Raw genomic sequence first — 18,673 nt, 5'->3', positions numbered from 1 at the left:
CTATAATGGCCTCGTACACAAAGATCAATGTCCACACATCTCATTGGATGATAGTGAAATGTTTATCGCATATGTGAAATTATGTTACACACCCCATCTACCCGCCACCCAAGTGAGCCCAACATACCCCCTCCACCCTCCTACCTCCCCCCCGAACACCAGTGTCCAAAGGTGCTCATTGTCAGTGGGCAGACGCTATTGCAAGCCCCCTCTCCGGGTATCAGGGGCACCCCTGCCTGTGGAGCGCAGGTTCCTCCCAGATCTACGTTGGGGGCTGCCCTGGATGGAACTTGCAACGGATGATGTCTCTGCCTGCTCACGTCCATGCATGTCCCTGAGGGTTTGTGAGAGCTCAGTGAGCACACGGCGCACAGCGGCAAGTTCAGCACATACGTCTTTGGACGTCGCATGCAGTTCCCCCCTCAGGCTCTCGGTGCTTCTCTCCATTTGTACTCTCAGGCTCTCGGTGCTTCTCTCCATTTGTGCCCTTAGTGTCTCTGTACTTCTCTCCATTTCTGCCCTAAGTGTCTCAGTAGATGTTTCTATGGCTGACTTAGTACCCCCACATTCATCAGCATGGTCCTTGAGGAGCGTGGCCAGTTGCTGCTGTTGCACGATCACCTGGTCGAGGGACTGTTGCCTCTGCTGGGCCATGGCCATTTGCGGTGGTGTCACAGAGGGGCTGGTCACCTCATGTTGCCTTGCCACAGGGCTTGTGGGGGATGGCCAGTCGTCGTCTTGTGGGTGCCCCTGCGTGGTATCCTCATGGTGTACGGGATGGAACAAACAGGGGGATTGAGACAGGTCATGGATGGATCTTACTTCGACATCCCCGTTTTCTGTGTCGGAGCATGCTGCCATTAATGCAGTGTCACCTATGGTGCTGCTGCCACCAGAAGCAGTGCCTTCTGTGGCATCCATTGGGGGGACCTGTGGTGGTGCTGTTGTGGGCATGCTGGCTGCTGGGGTGCCTGTTGAAGTTCCCTCCTGTGTGCTGTCACTTGATTTGTGCTGCTGCCGTGTCTTGATGCGTGCAGCTGAGGTGGAGGGTCTTTGGCCGTTGGTCTTGGCCCTCTTTGCAGGTGTGCTGGTAGGGGTGTCCTGGAGCTCGTCGTTTGAATCGGACCCTGTGGTGGAGTAAAGGAGGGCGAGCGTTATTAATGGGTCTGTTGAAATTGGAATGGCAATTTATCACATGCATTGGGGTGGTACCTGAGGGTGATTTGGGTCGGGGCCTTGGAGGTGGTTTCATTTTTGTGTGGATTGAGGATGCAGTTGTTTTGCAGCCTGCAGTTAGGGTGTGCATGCTGCACGTGTAGAGGGTGTTTTTAGGGTTTTTAATTATTTATGTATTTATTGTGCGTTTTAAAGTGCGCTATCAGGCCAATGTATGTGGACGTTCTCATGGACATGTGTTACTGTTGCACTATGTGGACACATGGTACTTCACATGATTGGACATTGTGGTTTTAGCATTGTTTTATTTGGCCCACCTACCTGATTCTTCGGATGTCTGCACTCCTTTCTCCATCCCTCCGACTCCCTCTATACTCTCCATTCCAATGGTGGAGGCACAGATTTCTTCCCAGGGGGTCAACTTGATGGGTGATTCCGATCCTCCCCCGGTGGCTGTGGCAATGTTTCGGTTGGCAGAAAGTATGCTCCGGACGCGTATCCGCAGGTCGTCCCATCGCTTTCTGCATTGCTGTGGGTTGCGGGGTGCGGTCCCCACCGCACTTACCCGCTGTGCCACCAGGGCCCATATGGCCTTCTTGTTCGCAAGTGCCGTCCTGGTCATTTGCGTCGAGAAGACGACGGCAGCATTCACCTGGAGGGTCTCTGTGAGCACGGTGAGTTACTCACGGGAGAAGTGGACCTGCCGCTTGCGGTCGCACGCTTTTTTCGCTACTTTTCCCATTGTTATTGTTTTCACTAGGGTGGATGACGGGTTGTGATGTGTCTCAGGGTAGTATTTTTAATGGTTGTGTGGGAATTCTGATTTTATAGGTGTACGGCGTGCTGTTTCCCGTTCCGGGACCATGTTTTTACTTCCGTTTCCGTATATTTACGGTCACCGTACTTTCCGATTGCCGCTCATTACGGTGACCGCTAAGATGGGTGGCGGAATTGCACCTAGGGCGCCGTACGACGGCGGTGGGGGGCGTTTTGGGGACATTTCCGCCATCGCGGACATTGCACTTCCGCCATGGAGTAGTGCTCGTGCCCGATGGGTCGGAATTAGCCGCACTTTGCTCCGTCGTGCAATGGCGGAAACGCTATTTACGCTGTGGCGGTCCGGTCAGTCACTTTCCGCCAGGGTCGTAATGAGGGCCATAGACTTAGGAGGCATGAGGAGTGAGTTTAGGGTGGCCTGTAGCCAGCGAGGATGGTTGGAGTGAGAGTCAATGAAGGCTAGGAAGAATTCTCTTTTCGCTCTATCAAGAGTAGACTTGAGAGAAATCAGGGCAGAAAGGTAGAGTTACACATCCTCGTGGAAGTGGATACACCTCCTTTTGCGCGGCAGCCAACGCTGTATGTGCATAGAGTGTATCAGTAGGGTAAACCATGGTTGAGGGTGCTGAGACTTAGGGGTGAACGTAAGCAGTGCAAAGTGAGAGAAGAATGAGTCATATAGTAGGGATTGGAAGCTGGAGAAGGCAGTGTTGGTGGAAGAGTCATCAAGTGTGAAGTAGTATAGTGAGAGCTGTAGGTCGGAAAGAATGGGGAAATAGCCGAAGGTTTACATTTCCTTTTAGTAATAGGTGAAGCAAGTGAAGTGGAAAGGTTGGAGAGTGGAAAAGAGATTGTGGTGGAAACAATTAAGTTATTAGATATGCAAGGTGTGACAGTAGTATTAGTAGCTGAGAGAGAAGTGGAGATGACTAAGAGATTCAAGGAGTTACCCCCTCTGTGGGTAGGTAGGTTATCGATAGAGTGGAGAGCGCTGTCACTAAGAAAGTACTGAGGTTCAGATTTTTGAGAAGTGGTTGGAGAAGGGAGGTTAAAGTCAACTTAGAGAATGAGGTGATGTTTAGTGGAACGAGAATCAAATAGTTGCCCAAGATCATCAATGAATGGCCCAGTAGAAGGGGAAGTTAAAATAGAGTAGGCGGCTAGGCAGGTTTGTCGCGCAGATGACAACTGGTTCCATAAGGAGAAACACAAGGAATTAGTTGGCGAGTGGAACCTTTAGAATGTGGGATCTGTCCTTCTGCTGGCAGCTTGCCAGCAGGTTCTGGGACACTGGGCTTAGTAGTCATGCATGAGGCTGCACAGAAGCACTCTGGAGATCAAGCTTTGGGCTTGGTCATGGTAGAAAGTATGTACCACACCATGAATGTTCAGGTCAGTGCAATGGGTCTTCAATAGCCAGTAGAGGATATAATGATGTGAATGCAAAGTAAAGGTGCAGTATTCCTCCATGCCACTACCTGCACACATGATAGCCTACCATTCCTATCTCCAATGTGCCTCTTTATGGTATCTAGAGATTCTGAATGAAAGCCAACTCCCAATGCAAGTCCAACTCACTGTAGCCATTTCCATGACGGCCATTATTATCAGATGCTTCCTTTGGGTCATTTCATCTTGGGATTCTGGCACTTCTTCACCATGCAGAATCACAACTACCTCAATTCCACCCAGAACTCCAACAATTGAAAAGAAAAAAAACACGGTGTGGAAAAAAAAATCTGAATGCCGCACAGTAGTCGTTTGCTTTCTAGGCATGACAATGCATGGAGCAGGTCGAGGGAAGGAGGCTATGGGGAGATTAATCGCAACCTATGATGTGGTAGAGGGGTTATGAGGTGTAACAGGTGACAGAGGAGGGGGTGGCAGCAGCGGGGGAGTTTCGGTGAAGAACCTGTGGACTAGCACAGCAGGAAGCACTGGACTGGTGAGGCAGGAATTGAGCAAGATGGCCATCAATGACTCAAGGTCAAAGGGAGGCAAGATGGTGAATGCCAGCTGTAACCCGCCGGGTACCACAGGCACATCATGCCGGCTGGACAGGCTTCTGGGGAGAGAAGAATGAAGGAAAAACCAGGATATAGAAGGACGGGTAGAAAGAGGGACACTGTACCGTGAGAAACTGCTGGCAAGCTTTTCGTCAAACAGGAAACCTTGAGTGGGTATGAACATGTGTTTAGCACAAGATCAGAACTCTGCCCAGTGGTCTAACCCCAGGGATAACGCACAGGGAGCTAGAGACATGGAACCTTTCTCCTAAGGCATCTCAAATAATCTTAGGGTTTATTTTCATTTTATTTTTAAGTGACATTTCTCCCTTCTGTATTGCAAAACTGTTAAAAGCCCCTTCTTTGCCTTTTTCTTTTTTTTTCTTCAATTTTCGGTGAGTGCATCCTTTAACATATGCGCATTTCCAGTGTGATGGCTTTGCATTGCCTAGTATTTCGGTGCTGGACTGCCCCTGGGCAGGACAAAGACTGATATGTTTGGGATATTTCTCCTCTGTGAAAGATAGTGAGCTAAAGACTGAGGGTAAGTCTCTCGCAACCAGGACTAATGTCTGGCAGAGAAACTCCCAGGAACCCCCTTGTTTTTTGCATATTTAAGTAACTTTGGGTCTCACCCTAACTTACTAGGGGAATCCAGACATGGACCCCTTGCTCACTATTCTTAGAGAGGCACAGCTCCGCCCTACTGATGAGATCCAACCAGAGTGAAACACGTGTGTGGGGTTGCTCTTGTTCAGAGGAGAATTGCCTAGTATTTCGGTGCTGGACTGTCCCTGGGCAGGACAAAGACTGATATGTTTGGGATATTTATCTTCTGTGAAAGATAGTGAGCTAAAGAATCTGGGTAAGGCTCTCGCAACCAGGACTAATGTCTGGCAGAGAGACTCCCAGGACCCCCCCCCCCCTTGTTTTTTGCATGGCCTTGCATTGAAACATGTCTGCATGAAAATGGGTTGCCTTGAAATTGGACGAACTTGTGTATAGGCGCGTTATAAATGCCATATCATATCAAGTGAATTACCTCTTAATGGCACCCACAGAATCCAAGACCATTCCATTCCCTCGTAAAGGATCTAGTAAGGATCCTCAAAACTCCTGCTGGCAACAAATAATCCTATAAATCTAATCTACCAGCTGAGGAAAGGAAGAAGGCGAGACGCGCATGCAGTTGTCGCATCATCTTGATTGACAATCTCTATGTGATGCAGAAGCATGATGTGCATGCTAAGTGATCGATAACATTTTTGATAAGCACTAGACAACATAATTGTGATATCGTTATTCTGAGTATCTGGCTACGGTTACAAATAATCCTAATTGTATCTGTCAAAATATGTTTACATTGTGACAGTGTGATAATGCAATATTGCACCGCAGAACAAATGAATTGAACCAAATTTAGGAGATTGCATTTTTGAACAAAATGAGGCGGCCTCATACAAAGGATCATACAGCACAATGCCATAGACTGTGTCACCGCAGTGTTCAGTGATACATTGAAAGTGGATTATGAAATGAGCCAGGAATGCATCCTGTGTTAAGTTATGGAATTACATGACTAATGAGATGATCACATCATGTCATCTGTCCTTTAATAGAGAGCATGCCATGTGCGGGTTATACTGCCAACTCGAATGCTTATGCAAGCATACACATTTGACTCTGTGGTGGTGGAGGCTGAACATGTATTTTTTTTAAATGCCTATTTTCAAAATATCTCCTAAGTATGAGTAGGGGTTGCACATGACATCTACCACATTGGGTACTTAGAAAGTACTGCATGTAGTAAACAACCTATATTTACCGCATGCAGTAAAGCTGGTAGGATAGCTGAGTAGGTTAAGCGCATGCTGCAGAGATCTGTGTGTGATGTGCGAGTCCCGGCTATAACGTTGGTTCAGCTTTTCATCCTTCCGATGTTGATGAAGTGAGTACCAAATTCAATTGGATAAAAATAACTCTATGTGCCCATTTTCTCTGTAAATCGCTTTGGACACAACGGCTATATGAATGACAGGCAATACATCTGCGTACTTTCTATGCATAATTTGGTGGTATTGTAAAAATCTGAGATATAAAATACCACATGTTTTTACTGTTACCTCTATGCATATAACAGGATAGGATTCCCAACTCCAGGCCTGAAAGTCTGGTATCCTGAGGGTTTTTCAGCATATCCCTTGTTAATATGCATGAGGAAAAATGTGCATACATCTAGAAACATTGTATGCAAATGTATCTCATGAATATTAATGTATCCTAAAAACCCTACATGGATCCGGCCCTCGAAGACTGGAGTTGGGCAAGCAAACGATTGGGTGAAGGTGCCAGGATGGTGGCTTTCCGCATCACACTCTGATCCTATTAGTCGCACTATGCACTCTGGGTGAGGTCGTGGAACTCCCAGCTCTTCCCGAATACAGCAATGGCATCGTAAGGCAGGATGTGAGTCACGAGAGTTTATTCATCAGCTGGCGCAGCAGATGCAGCAATGGCATCGTAAAGCAGGATGTGAGTCAAGAGAGTTCATCCATCAGCTGGCGCAGCAGATGAGAGTGAAAGCAAGCATTGTTGGGATGGTTCCATCTTCTGCGGTCAGACGGGGAGCCTGCTCTCCCCCTAGCCTTGAATTGGAAGAAGAAAACATGTTTCATTCAGTACTACATGTTGATGTTGGCATGCATCCGCCTAGCCTCTGTCTGAACTCTGCCAACATCCTCGTGTTTATGCAATGAGTATCTGTTATCAGATCTGTATTGTAATACACCTATTTAAATGAATTCTTCTTAGTGTGGCGCTGCAGGGCGCGGTATAGAAACTAGAATGCGGACACATCATGCATACAATGACCGGCTATGTGGATCAAAGGCTGCTACCCTGACTTGCTTATGCACAGGGACCATTGTGAATTGTGCCATGTAGATTGGCTGAGCAATAGTTATGTTGCCAGACTCACAAAGAGTGTCTGCAGGTTGTGGTGGGCTGCGCTTTGAGCCGTCAGGCCGCAAACTTTGAATCTAAGGGCCGATTCTCACCCTGTTCTCATCCAGGTGTTAAGTACGAAAAGGACGTTAAAAGGCTTAACAACCTTAAGACCTATTCTGAAGGTGGTGCATAAGGAATGCGCCACTTTCGGAATACATGTGGCGGTCGCCAGGATGGGTTGGAAACCAACCTATCAACCGCCACATTCGTGAACTGGATTTTTGGAAGCCTATTCTTGTGGCACTCCTCCAGTTTAATATGTGCGCTAAACTAGCGCACATTTACGGTACCCTTTTGGTGCCGTTAAACTGGAGGAGTGCCACAAGAAGCCTTGTTTGGTGTAAATGGAAGTGTCCATACACCCGTGTTGTATATGGACACTTTCATGTACACCAAATGAAGCTGATTCAACGATGAAGCTGCTTGCTCTGGTGTGCATGAAAGTGTTGATATACACCGCACGGGTGTATAGGAACACTTGTATTTGAACCAATGCGAGCAGCTTCAACGTTGTGCAGGATGTTGAAGCTGCTCGCTTTGGTGTATAGGAACTGTGTTCTCAGCAGCATTTTTGCAAAATAACGAATATGTCGTAATTTTAGAAAAATGCTGCCGAGATTGGATTGAGCCCAACACCTTAGAACAGGCGCAATCCTCACAGATCAGTGTCGTGCTCTACGAGGACGCCCAGGCCCACTTGAGAAGAGCAGTGGGCCTGGGCGTCCTCTTTTGGCGCAGTGAATAGTGCTATTTGGCACCTTCACTGCGCCAAGTTGAGTTTGCTTCACTGCGCCTTTTCCTGATGCCCAGGCACCACGCTTATTCTGAAGTGGTTCTGGGCATCTGAGCAGTGCACGACCCAAGAAGTGTCGTAGACGGTCTAAAACCTGTCCTATTTGGACTCTACGGGCGGTGACGTTCTTAAATAGCATGAAAATGGCAATTTAACAAAAGTACTGCCGAGAACACCCTCCTGACAGCAGTTAACTCTTTACTTCATACCTGGAAACCACCGGACTGCTGTAAGAATGCTGGGCCCCGCTACCCTCCCAATCACTCCCCTTGTATGCAAGAACCAAACCCACACCCCAATTTCAATTTCCTAAAAACGTACACATACGAATGCAGGTGCTAAGAATGAACTGCTTTACATCACCAGGCACAGGTCTGGTGCACATAAAGCAGCACCTATGCCTACCTTGTTCTGCTTCATATTCCCTGAAGCTCTGCTTTTCGACTGCTCAGCATGCATCCTAACTGTTTGAACACCACCCCATCCGTGCCCCCTTGTGACTGTCTTTTTTTAATATAATGGTTTTGTAGCTTGGTTTTGTAGCACTACATTTTGGATAGTCCCATGCTCTTCTGGTGTCCCTCCTCCGCAATAGCGGAACTGGAGAAAGCTGACCACCGCCAAAGGAGGTGCTGTTTTTCTACGATACCTTTACAGTGTGGCTAACGTGGAGGAGTGACACCAGAATAGGCAGGCTAAATTATGGTTTCTGAAATTGCCGGTTGCCAGGCTGGTTTCCAGCCAGTCCTAGCAACCGAAACACAGGATCCGAAAGTGGCGCTTTTGGTGCTCCTTTGGGAAAATCCAAGAACAAGAGAATAGGTGTTAATTACCGAAAGTGTAGTTAAGCCTTAAAACGACTTTTTCGGTAATGAATACCCAGTACAAAATCGGTCCTAAGTATCAGGGACCCGACACTGAGATCTCCACACATACGGGGTGGAGGGCTGGGCCCCCCTATGAAGCCAGCAAGCATACATCTATGTGAGTACGGGGACCCCTCGGCATATGTAAGACTTGAAAGGGCCTGTCCCATGTAAAGCTTGTTTCCTATTTTCACTGCTGGAAAAATGGGTTCACATGTGTTCTTTGACCCATTGCTGCCTCTGCATGCACCTGTGGTTCACTAGCACTTGGTTAGAGCAGATGTACGGCAAGCCAGAGTGTAGGAATACATTTGGAGGATGAACCATACCGCATAATGGCAATGCATTCTGATTTCACTTGTCCTCCCCTAATCTAACCCTTTCAGATGCAATTTGGGCCTGCAGTCAGAAAAAAATAAAATAAATATAAAAAGCCATGTCACAACCCTCTCCTGAAGAATGTCTATACTAACAATATTTATATATAGTTTCTATAGAAAGGTAAGTAAAGTGGGCAAAGGGAGATGGGACAAAGGAGTGCAACTAATTCCCTTGCAGGGTTCTGGAAACACCGAGACAATGACTCAGGGTGCTTCGTGTTACCCCCAAGTGAGTGGATTGTGGTTTGGAAAAAGAGTTTTGGGAGAATCCACTGGTTACATTTTCCTGGTGTCCGCACATGGCCAGCACCAATAACAGCGCAGTCCCTTCCCACCCCAAAGACCCAAAACTAGCCCTAGACATTTTAGCATTGACCTAAAACATCCCAATAATCTGCAGGCTAGTTGAAAGTCTCCTTATCCCCAATTAACAGGGCATAAAGCATGCCTTAGATAGAACATAACCTCCACTACTGAAAAGGAAGGCTTTCCCCGGAAGGGAACATATTTCCGTGTGTCTGATGTACAGTGCTACTGTTGCCAGTTCACCTGGCACGTCACAGAAATGATGTTAAAAGGCCTGCAGGGACCGTGGCAAGCAACATGGACCTGTGGATACAGTGTTTCAAGCTTGCGACTTCCTTAACTCAAAGAAAGGGACACAGGAAGCAGCATTACAACTCCAATTTTCTCCAGCAACAGATTCTTTTTCCGGGGAAACAAAGTTTTTTTTTTTTTTTTATTTTTTTTATTATTGAGTTAGCTGTTATAAACAACTTTTCAATATACAACATTAAATACTTTAAAAAGATAAATACACAATTCATTTGGTTACATTCATTGATATTGTATATACCCAAGCCGCCTAGATGTCATGGCGATATAGGATACCAATAGACCAATAGACCAAGGCCAAGCCCCAAGCATACAACAACAAACTTCTGGCGAATTATGCTTGAGCATTGAGCTCTGAGTCCACTACAATCAAATGATTCAATAAAAACTAAGTTTCACCAATAAATCATTACTCATGTATCATGTATCATATATAGGCTGCCTGAGAGTGTAAGTTTCCTCATTTATCAATGTCCCAATTCATCGCAGATAGAAAATTGAATAGGGCTATCTGAACAGAGTGATTATTAAAACACAATAAAAACGACCATAACATTTCAGGGTCGATAGTTGCTAAGATGCTCATCACTTTTGAAAAGCACCGTGATCTGAGGGTTACCAATTGGACACAATGACAAACTAGATGCTCGAGAGACTCAGTTGTAGTTGCATCCTTACAGAATCTACATATTGTAAGCATTTGCGGTCTCAACTTTCGTCTTGCTAGCACTTCGTAGGTCGGCCATAAATCAAAACGGGCTCTTAGAATGCCTCCACGGAATAGTGCTGATGACGATTGCAAGAGATAAGACTCAGGGCTTTTGACTGGTTTGGGCCAGAAACGAAAGGGGCATGGTTGACGATACCTCTGGCATTTTTCGAGGGTCTTAAGCCAATCAAGTTGGAATATAAGGTTTCTAGACTTCTCTGGATTCGCAGTCAATAGATCAATTGGGACATTTGCATCCGCTAGGGCTGTTAAACAAAAATCAATCCATTGTTTTACAAAATGCTTGTCAGTTGTTAACATATAGTCAGCAATTATCGAGAGGATGGATATTTTGGGCGGTGCCAGAACACATTTGCGCAGGAGCATACAGCAACGCCACGTATAAACCACCTGCATTGAAATAAGGCCAAGTTCATAACGCAACCAACAACCTGGGACACAATTAGGTAGAGCAAGCACACCCCGCCAAAATTTACTTTCGCATCTATCTAGAATCAGAGTCAGGTTTTTACAATTCAAAAGAGTTTCAGTGCCATATAAAATACAAGGGATCGCTTTCATGGTCCAAAAGGTGATGGCCGGTTTGATAGTAAATTTACCAAATTTATGTAATATAATTTTTGTTTGAGAGATGGCAGTGCGCAGCTTAACCTCGAGGTGCTCAACCTGTCTACATGGCGTTATGGACCCATCAAAATCAATGCCTAAGTAGGTATAGTTTGAAACAGTCATTAGGGGGATATTATTTATTACCCACTTTAACTTATATTTATGAAGGCGATTTGCTTGGTAAACTACAATCTGTGTTTTTTTGGTGTTGACAATGAGTTGATTCTCCTGTAGATACTTACTAAAAGTATCAATCAAGCTCTGGAGGCCCTTCGGAGTTTTTGAAATAAGAACTATGTCGTCAGCATAGTTCAAATTTGTTATTTTTTTGCCATTTAGCATGGGGGCATCAGAGGATATTTGCGAAAACGTGTTGCTTAAATCATAGATAAAGTAATTAAAAATTGCAGCGGCTAGTAGACAACCTTGTTTCAAGCCTCTAGCTGTCTTGATCGGTGCTGACAGCAAGCCCTCTAAAGTGAGTCTAACTCGAATCGAGGTTGCACCATGAAATGCATGGATGATATCGAGAAGAGCTGGTGGGCAACTATCACGTACAAGCTTTGCCATGAGTAGTGGACGAGAAACAGAATCAAAAGCCGTATGTAAATCAACGAACGCGAAGTAAACTGATTGTTTCTGTGATTGGCTAAGTGCTTTAATTGCATGGAGGGTTAGTAAATTAATACCAGTCCCCATTCCTGCAACAAACCCCGTTTGATGCCAGTCACGCTTAGCATTACATTCTGTCCATTGATTAAATTCTCTCAATACTAGTTTTGCGAAGAGTTTGCCTGGGGCGTCTAACAGGGCAATAGGGCGATAATTTCTGGGGTCAGCACGATCACCCTTCTTGTAAATGGGGACAATTATTGAGGATAGCCAAGAAGTTGGCAATCTACGGTGATTCATTATTTGAGCAAAAATTGCATTAAGATTACGGGCCCAGAGGCTTGGGTTGTCTTTCAACATGATGTTATGGAGGCCATCAGGGCCGGCAGCCCGAGATGAGCTTAGCTTCTTAATCAGGTCTTCAAGTAAGGATGGACAGCAATTTATGTGCCAAGCTGTGGAGGATCGGAGCTGGTAGGCCTTTGGATCGAAACTTGGATCACTATAGGATACAAGGAATTTGTAGCAAGAGCGACTTCACCAAGCAGCCAATCGCCACAAAGAGAGGGGAGGGGCTTGGGAGCACAGATCCGGTGCAAAGAACGCCAGTGAACGCCAATATAGGCTCCTCAGGAAACGTCCAGAGTCCAGAGTAAAGTCCAACAGAGCACAGGAGCACAGGAGCGAAGCAGGAATCCACGCGGCTAAGCGGTACTCAAACCGGTACTCAGTAAATCAAAAGGTATAGGACGCTCAGCTGGTGTGTTTCTAGCCTGTTTTCATATGCCAAGAACTGCACAGTCATCATCTCAAGGCAGGTATCCTCAGGAAATGTCACAGAGGCAAATCTAAAATCCAAAATCCAAAATGACGGGCAGGTCATACACTGGCCCTGATTAGGACCCTGGCGCTAAGTATTTAACGGCGCCGTAAAAGGCTGCGGCGCCGTTAAACACTTGGCGCCTTACTACGAGGTCCCTTTGCAGGACCCGACCTGAACGGCTGGTCTAGACCAGCCGTTAAAGTAGGGACCCGCAAAGGGACCTTGGTGCTAAGTACGGTACCGCAATTTGCGGTACCGTACTTAGTGCCTTCCCCAGTCCCATTGAGCCCTATGGGGCAAAAATGGGAATGGGGAAGGGCCAATGTTCAATGGGGAATTACCACCCCGCCAACCTTGGAATGGGGTGGTAATTCCCCATTGAACATTGGCGGACTCTTTACGATACCGGCACCAACCATGGTGCTAATAGCGCCATGGTTTAGCGCCAGTATCGTAATGAGGGCCATAGTCTTGGTTAAACACACTAAGTCCAAAACAGCACTTGATCAACACTCACAGTTGTAGTCCCTCAGTCTAAGACCCATCCAGAAGGAGATAGGAGCACAGTGTAAACACAACTAGCCCTAGTTGCTGAGTGTGGGCTGCAGGAGAAGGATGCTTGAGTTTGGAGAAGGCTGGAGACTGACGATCAATGGTAGAAGCAGAGGATGCAGAGATGGAAGAAGCGGGAGAGGTGGTGGCAACAGAGAGCAGAAGAAGGTGGTAAAAATCATGACTGCAGCGTGGCCGAAGGATGCAGTGGTAGTGCAGAAGGTTCAGGAGGAGGTTGTAATAGCACGACCAGAGAGTGGACAGAAAGAGGTGCTGGTGGAGAAGAAAATAAAGGAAGAGGAGGTAACATCAGGCGGGAGAGAGTAGAGAAGGGTGTGGTGATAAATGATGTAGAACTTCAAGAGATCAGAGTGAAAAGAAAGAGATGGTACTAATCACAAAGGTCAAGCTGGTGGTGGTAACATCCAGATGGTGAGAGGAGGCTGAAGGAGATGGTGGAAAGGAAGAGGGCCATGTCATAGTAAGAATAGAAAGGTTCAGCAGGCTAGTTCAGCCCTAGGCAGGAGCAGAGCGTGGGAGAAGCAGTGAGATGAGCACAGTGAGGTTACACTAAGATCATAGAGGTGAAGGGGAAAACATCTGGGTTCCACTCAGCCCAACCCATGAACCACTCTCAATGTCTTCCTGCTGAACATAACCACAGGCCTGTCTGCTCACAAGACATATGCTGGGTGCCATCACCGTCAGAGCTATGCACCAACCCTGTATTCCCATTGGTGGCTTGCCTGATGGCATTAGAGTCACAGAACTGCATTTCCCAGACTCCCTGGTGACGTGTGATGCCATCACACCCACTTACTCCTGGAAAACGGCATTTGCACAACTTCGCTGAACGCAACAGGACACGGAACTAAAGGCCAGCATCTCTAGCGCTCTGCGCTCCTCAAACAAACATTTCTCCTGTGAGTAGAGCTCCATATTCAAACCTGTGGATCGCCCAGTTTCGACTTGAAATGTGTTTACTTTCTTTGGATTGCCTTGCCTGAGGAACGCTTATGGTGTGGATTTCTTTTTTGTGTGTATTCCTGGTAACTCATTTCTGATCGTGTTTGTTACTACTGGAAATCCTCTGCCTTCTTTGCATGAACTTGGGTTGACATGCATCGCCCAGCTGCATAAGAGGGACCCTGGATGCAGAGGTGTTGCTAGGTCTGGAAAAGACCCGGGGCTACCCTGATGTCGGAACTGTTGGGACTGGGGGCTAGCTAGCCTTTTGGTTGTAGCTCCTGAGATTCTATCCAGGGCTACAACTAAAATGTCAGGGGCTATAGCCCCCTTATCCCCCACCTAGCAATGCCTTTGCCTGCATGTAACAAGACACTTGGTGACACTGTGGTTGCGTCCTTGTGCTGTATGGGGCAGGGTCCCTGCAGACTACTGGATGCTGTGCACAGGAGCGGCTGGGTCCTTAATATCACAGGGTGGTTTCCTGGCCTATAAGCACCACAACGGCAATCACCATAGGTTATCAGATAACTTCTATTATATGTAAGGTATGTGGTACATGTATGCAAAGTGGGTATGCTTGTGGTGTGAATTGGTCTGTGTATAACAAAGTCCTTGAGTTCTTTCTTTGCAGCTGGGACTGATGCCGGTCTCTTCCCTCTCCCTTTCACCTGATTCCCTGGTGTGCGTGACTTCTATCCATCCATTGGCCTATCTGGAGGAAAGTTACCATCTACAACAATGGTCCTCAAGAGTGGTATAGGGTCGAGATGTGACAGCTTGGTGCCAGGGCCAGCATTGTAAAGGGGAGGACTGGCAGCATGTGGCCTAGGAGGGCAAGTATCATGTAGTGGTGGCCAACGCCCTCAATGCAGCACCCCCCAAATTCCAGAACAAGTAAACTCAATACCAACCTTTCCCCCTCTCACACATTTTCAAGTACATAGATTACACATTTAAATTACTTTTGTTACTTTCCTTTTAAGCAACATACCGTTCAGTTATGTTTGTGGTTTCTTGGAGACCCGAACCCCAGGAAACTCTCTAACATGCCAAATATAGTAAAATGATTTCACCAGCACAATATAAATGGTCAAATGGGAAAGCTGGGATTTGAGCCAAGGATTCCTTGTGTCCCCGTTGGCAATTTGACAGGAGGCTCCATCTCCTCCCAACCCATCAATAGTTTTAGACTAATGTGGCGAGAGGTGGCAAAGCTAGAGTTTTCATTGGTACAGCCGAACCATTGCTGAACCAAGGGGTCTGGCTTCACTATAGGAGTCAAACATGACCTGGTGTGGCAAAAGGCCCATTCATGGCTTCCTGCCTCCGCAGCCGACAACACAAAGCCCATACCTGCACTCCATCTACCAACCACCCACAAAATCAGATCCTCACTTAGCATCTTGCCTCCCTAACATCACACATTATATCAATGGTAAAATTATAATTATTTATGGAGCAACACTATGGATTATAAACCCTTCTGAGAAAAACTTTCTCTACAAATAATGAACGAAAATAAGACAAAGTGATGAAAGGGTATTTGCGCTGCATCGCATAATGTGTGAAGTGTGAAAGGTAAGGCTTTGAGCTCTCTGGCCTGCTTCCACCATTTCCAATTTAGAAAGTGGGGTAGCCTTGCATCTTCTCCTTATCCATCCTCAATGTTAGAAACAACAAAACACTTTCTGCACAGTTGTTATTCAAGGGTTGAACTATTACACTGTTCCATACATCACGCTTTCAAAGCACCAATGTTTCTACTACAGGGAAGCCTATTAATCATCTGTATCCTGAAGCAAATGTATCTCAGAGTGCACACAATTGCTGAGACTAAGATGACTAAGATTTTAATTATATTGAAAACTCATTGTAATTATAATCTTATTCTATACAATTGTTTCCACTTTCAAAGCGCCAAGTCACATGATAAAGCAACATGAAAAAATATGAGACGTCCTAATTAAAACATATGTTCATGAAGCAAGTATGCATCACTTTGTCCGAAAAAAGAAAGGGGTCGAGCCAGTCCCAGACTCGGGTGCAGTGGCATGCAGGTCAGGCACAGATTTCAGCAACAGTCAATAAACCTGTTGACCTACTTTTGCAGATGTATACCTTTGTCTCATTTACCCTATTTTCCTTACCCACCTCCCTCCAATGTCCTTCCCTTGCATCACATTTTTGGTGCCCCCCATTCTTTACAATTCAACTTCAGACCTCTGTCCTCCTTTTGCCCATCACAGCAACCAGATTCCTTGCCCCACACAGCGTTCTGCTGCCCTGGCTCACATGTAGACAGTAGTCCACCTTTACTTGCCAGTCAGCCCGGCTGGCGTCCTGCTGGTAAATGCAGTGGCAGTGTATGCATTTGGACAACACAGAGCTATAAACGCCAAGGGGTCTTGGACCACACATCAATGTGTGTCAGGCACCCTCCATCGACTGAATGATAGATTGCCATGCTAGGGGGAAATTATACAGTTGTTGTCGCTACTGCCATTTTCTGCGATGCAAGCCGACTGTTTAGGGCAGGTTGGCTCTGAAGTTGTTTTGGACTATGACTCCCATGATCGCTCACCATTGACTATGCTGGCTAGGGCTGATGGGAGTTGGAGTCCATAACATCTGGAAAGCCAAAGGTTGGAGAACCCAGATGTATGTGATGCCCAACATTCTGTTGCCTCAATGCACCCTTTCACCAATCTACAGGCACTGATAATATAACAGTACATGGATATTTTAGAGCGACATCAGTGACAGAATTCTGAAATACATTACTGATGAATGCATATAACATATAATTGAGGTAAAAGTACCTGGTATATGCTCTGTGCTTTAAGTGTATGTCTGCAGGCTAAAAACTGCAATTAGTATGCCATGTTTGGTTCACTCATTTTCATTAAATGTTTCGGAATTATATAGTTTGGTGATATGAGGTGTGGGGAGTAAAAAGAACTAGCCGTTTCTCTTAGTGGAAAAGTGCACAGGTGTGGAACCCCATCACCCATGCACACAGGTGTCCATCTGTGCATTTGTAATGTTTCTCCCATACCAAGTTCTATTATCACTACACACACTTCCCAATGTGTGTAGTTAACTTGAGGTGGTATACTTGTGTTGCTGTTTTGTGCTGCTCAGCAGTGTTTTGCTCTGTTCAGTCTATGAAAGGCATATATAAAACAGATGGATTGGGACTCACAGCACCCTGAGAGCCACGACAGCTAGGATACTAGTGTTTTTGCTGTTGAACTGCTTGGAGCATGTTTTAAGAACTGTTCAACGTATATGAACCAGCATGACCCTCTGCTGCTACACTTTGCTCTCTCACAATATTCGCACAGCACCAAGAAGTCTGGTTCGCCAATGCCGAGCAACCACAAACTGCAAAGACGGTACTATTGACTGCCAGGGTCGGACTGGGGCAAGAAATAGGCCCGGTCACCCAAATAAAAGTGGCCCACCCCTCATCTCAAAATAGTGGCCCACCCTTCGCCTCACGACCCTTGACCTCTGATATCACCGGAAGTGATGTCATTTGACCCCACCCCAAACTGACATCTCGGGAAGCGATGAAACATGACCTTTCACCCCTTGTGAAAACAGGAAGGGACATCAAATAGCATTGTTCCTAAGTACACTAAATTACTTTGAATCCAAGCAGACATCCAAGGCCAAATGATGATATGTTATTGTATAGCACTTACGCTTTAGCTCTTTTTTATAGAACAAATATGTATACAATATCACCCAACCTGTGTTGGTACTCATTTATCGACCTAAAATGGATGAAAGGCTTTCCCAAACCGGCCCAGGCAAGGCCAGAAACCGGCCCCCACACCCCAGGGACGATTTCGGCCCGGCCACGAGCCAAAAGACCGAGAGGCCAATCCGACCCTCTTGACTACTAACTGCCACCTTGGTCCAATTTTTGGGCCCTAGAGACTGGTTAAGTAACTTTTAACCCTTTATGCTCACAAGTACATTTTCTTTTTCATTTTACATTTTTTCTTTTTTTTTTAGTCTAATGGATGAGTAGGACAGGTTTTGTAATTCTGTTGTTATTTTCTCTGCTCCATTTATGTACTTCTTGTGAATACACTTGCACGCTCGAAATGTCTCATGGTCTAGAAGGACCGATTTTGTTATTCTGTTGTTATTTCCTCGGCTCCTCTTCTCACTTCACAACTAAAACCCTCCTGTCCTCGCTTTCCTTTCCCTCTCCCTCCACCACCCTCAGTCCTCCCCTGGCCGCCCCTCCCTCTCCTCTTCCTTTCTCCTCTTTCTCTCTGATAACACCTGGCGATGTATCTAGACAATTCCAATCTATGAAAGTATCATCCAAAAAGGTGCTCCCCTGCTCTTTCAGAACCATCAAGGACCACATTCAGTGCTTAATTTGTAAAAAAATAAGTACCAGTGCCCAAAAAATATTGGCCCCATTATGCCAGGCGCGTCGCCGCCCGCAGTGCGGGCGCGGCTTGGCCCGCGCCAGTTCAGTGCTAGACCTACCTAAATCGGCTGACCAACAGCCCATCACACAGCTGCTGCTTCATGTCACATGTTTGGCGCTGCAGCTACTGCTGGCACAGGCTAGTAGTGGGATGGATGGGGAAGGGCACACATGGGTTGAGAAAGTTTAATGCTTTCAAGTTGGAAAACACTTGTTATGGTAGGTGTAGTGGTTTATGGCCTCTTTCCACCTTAACATATTAAAAAACTAAATGTGTTTTGTCACCCAATATTCAGGAGCCAGAGG

Source organism: Ambystoma mexicanum, chromosome 12 (assembly GCF_040938575.1).
Source record: "Ambystoma mexicanum isolate Mex_15411 chromosome 12, UKY_AmexF1_1, whole genome shotgun sequence".
Taxonomy (NCBI): domain Eukaryota; kingdom Metazoa; phylum Chordata; class Amphibia; order Caudata; family Ambystomatidae; genus Ambystoma; species Ambystoma mexicanum.
This window is presented reverse-complemented; position numbering follows the sequence as displayed.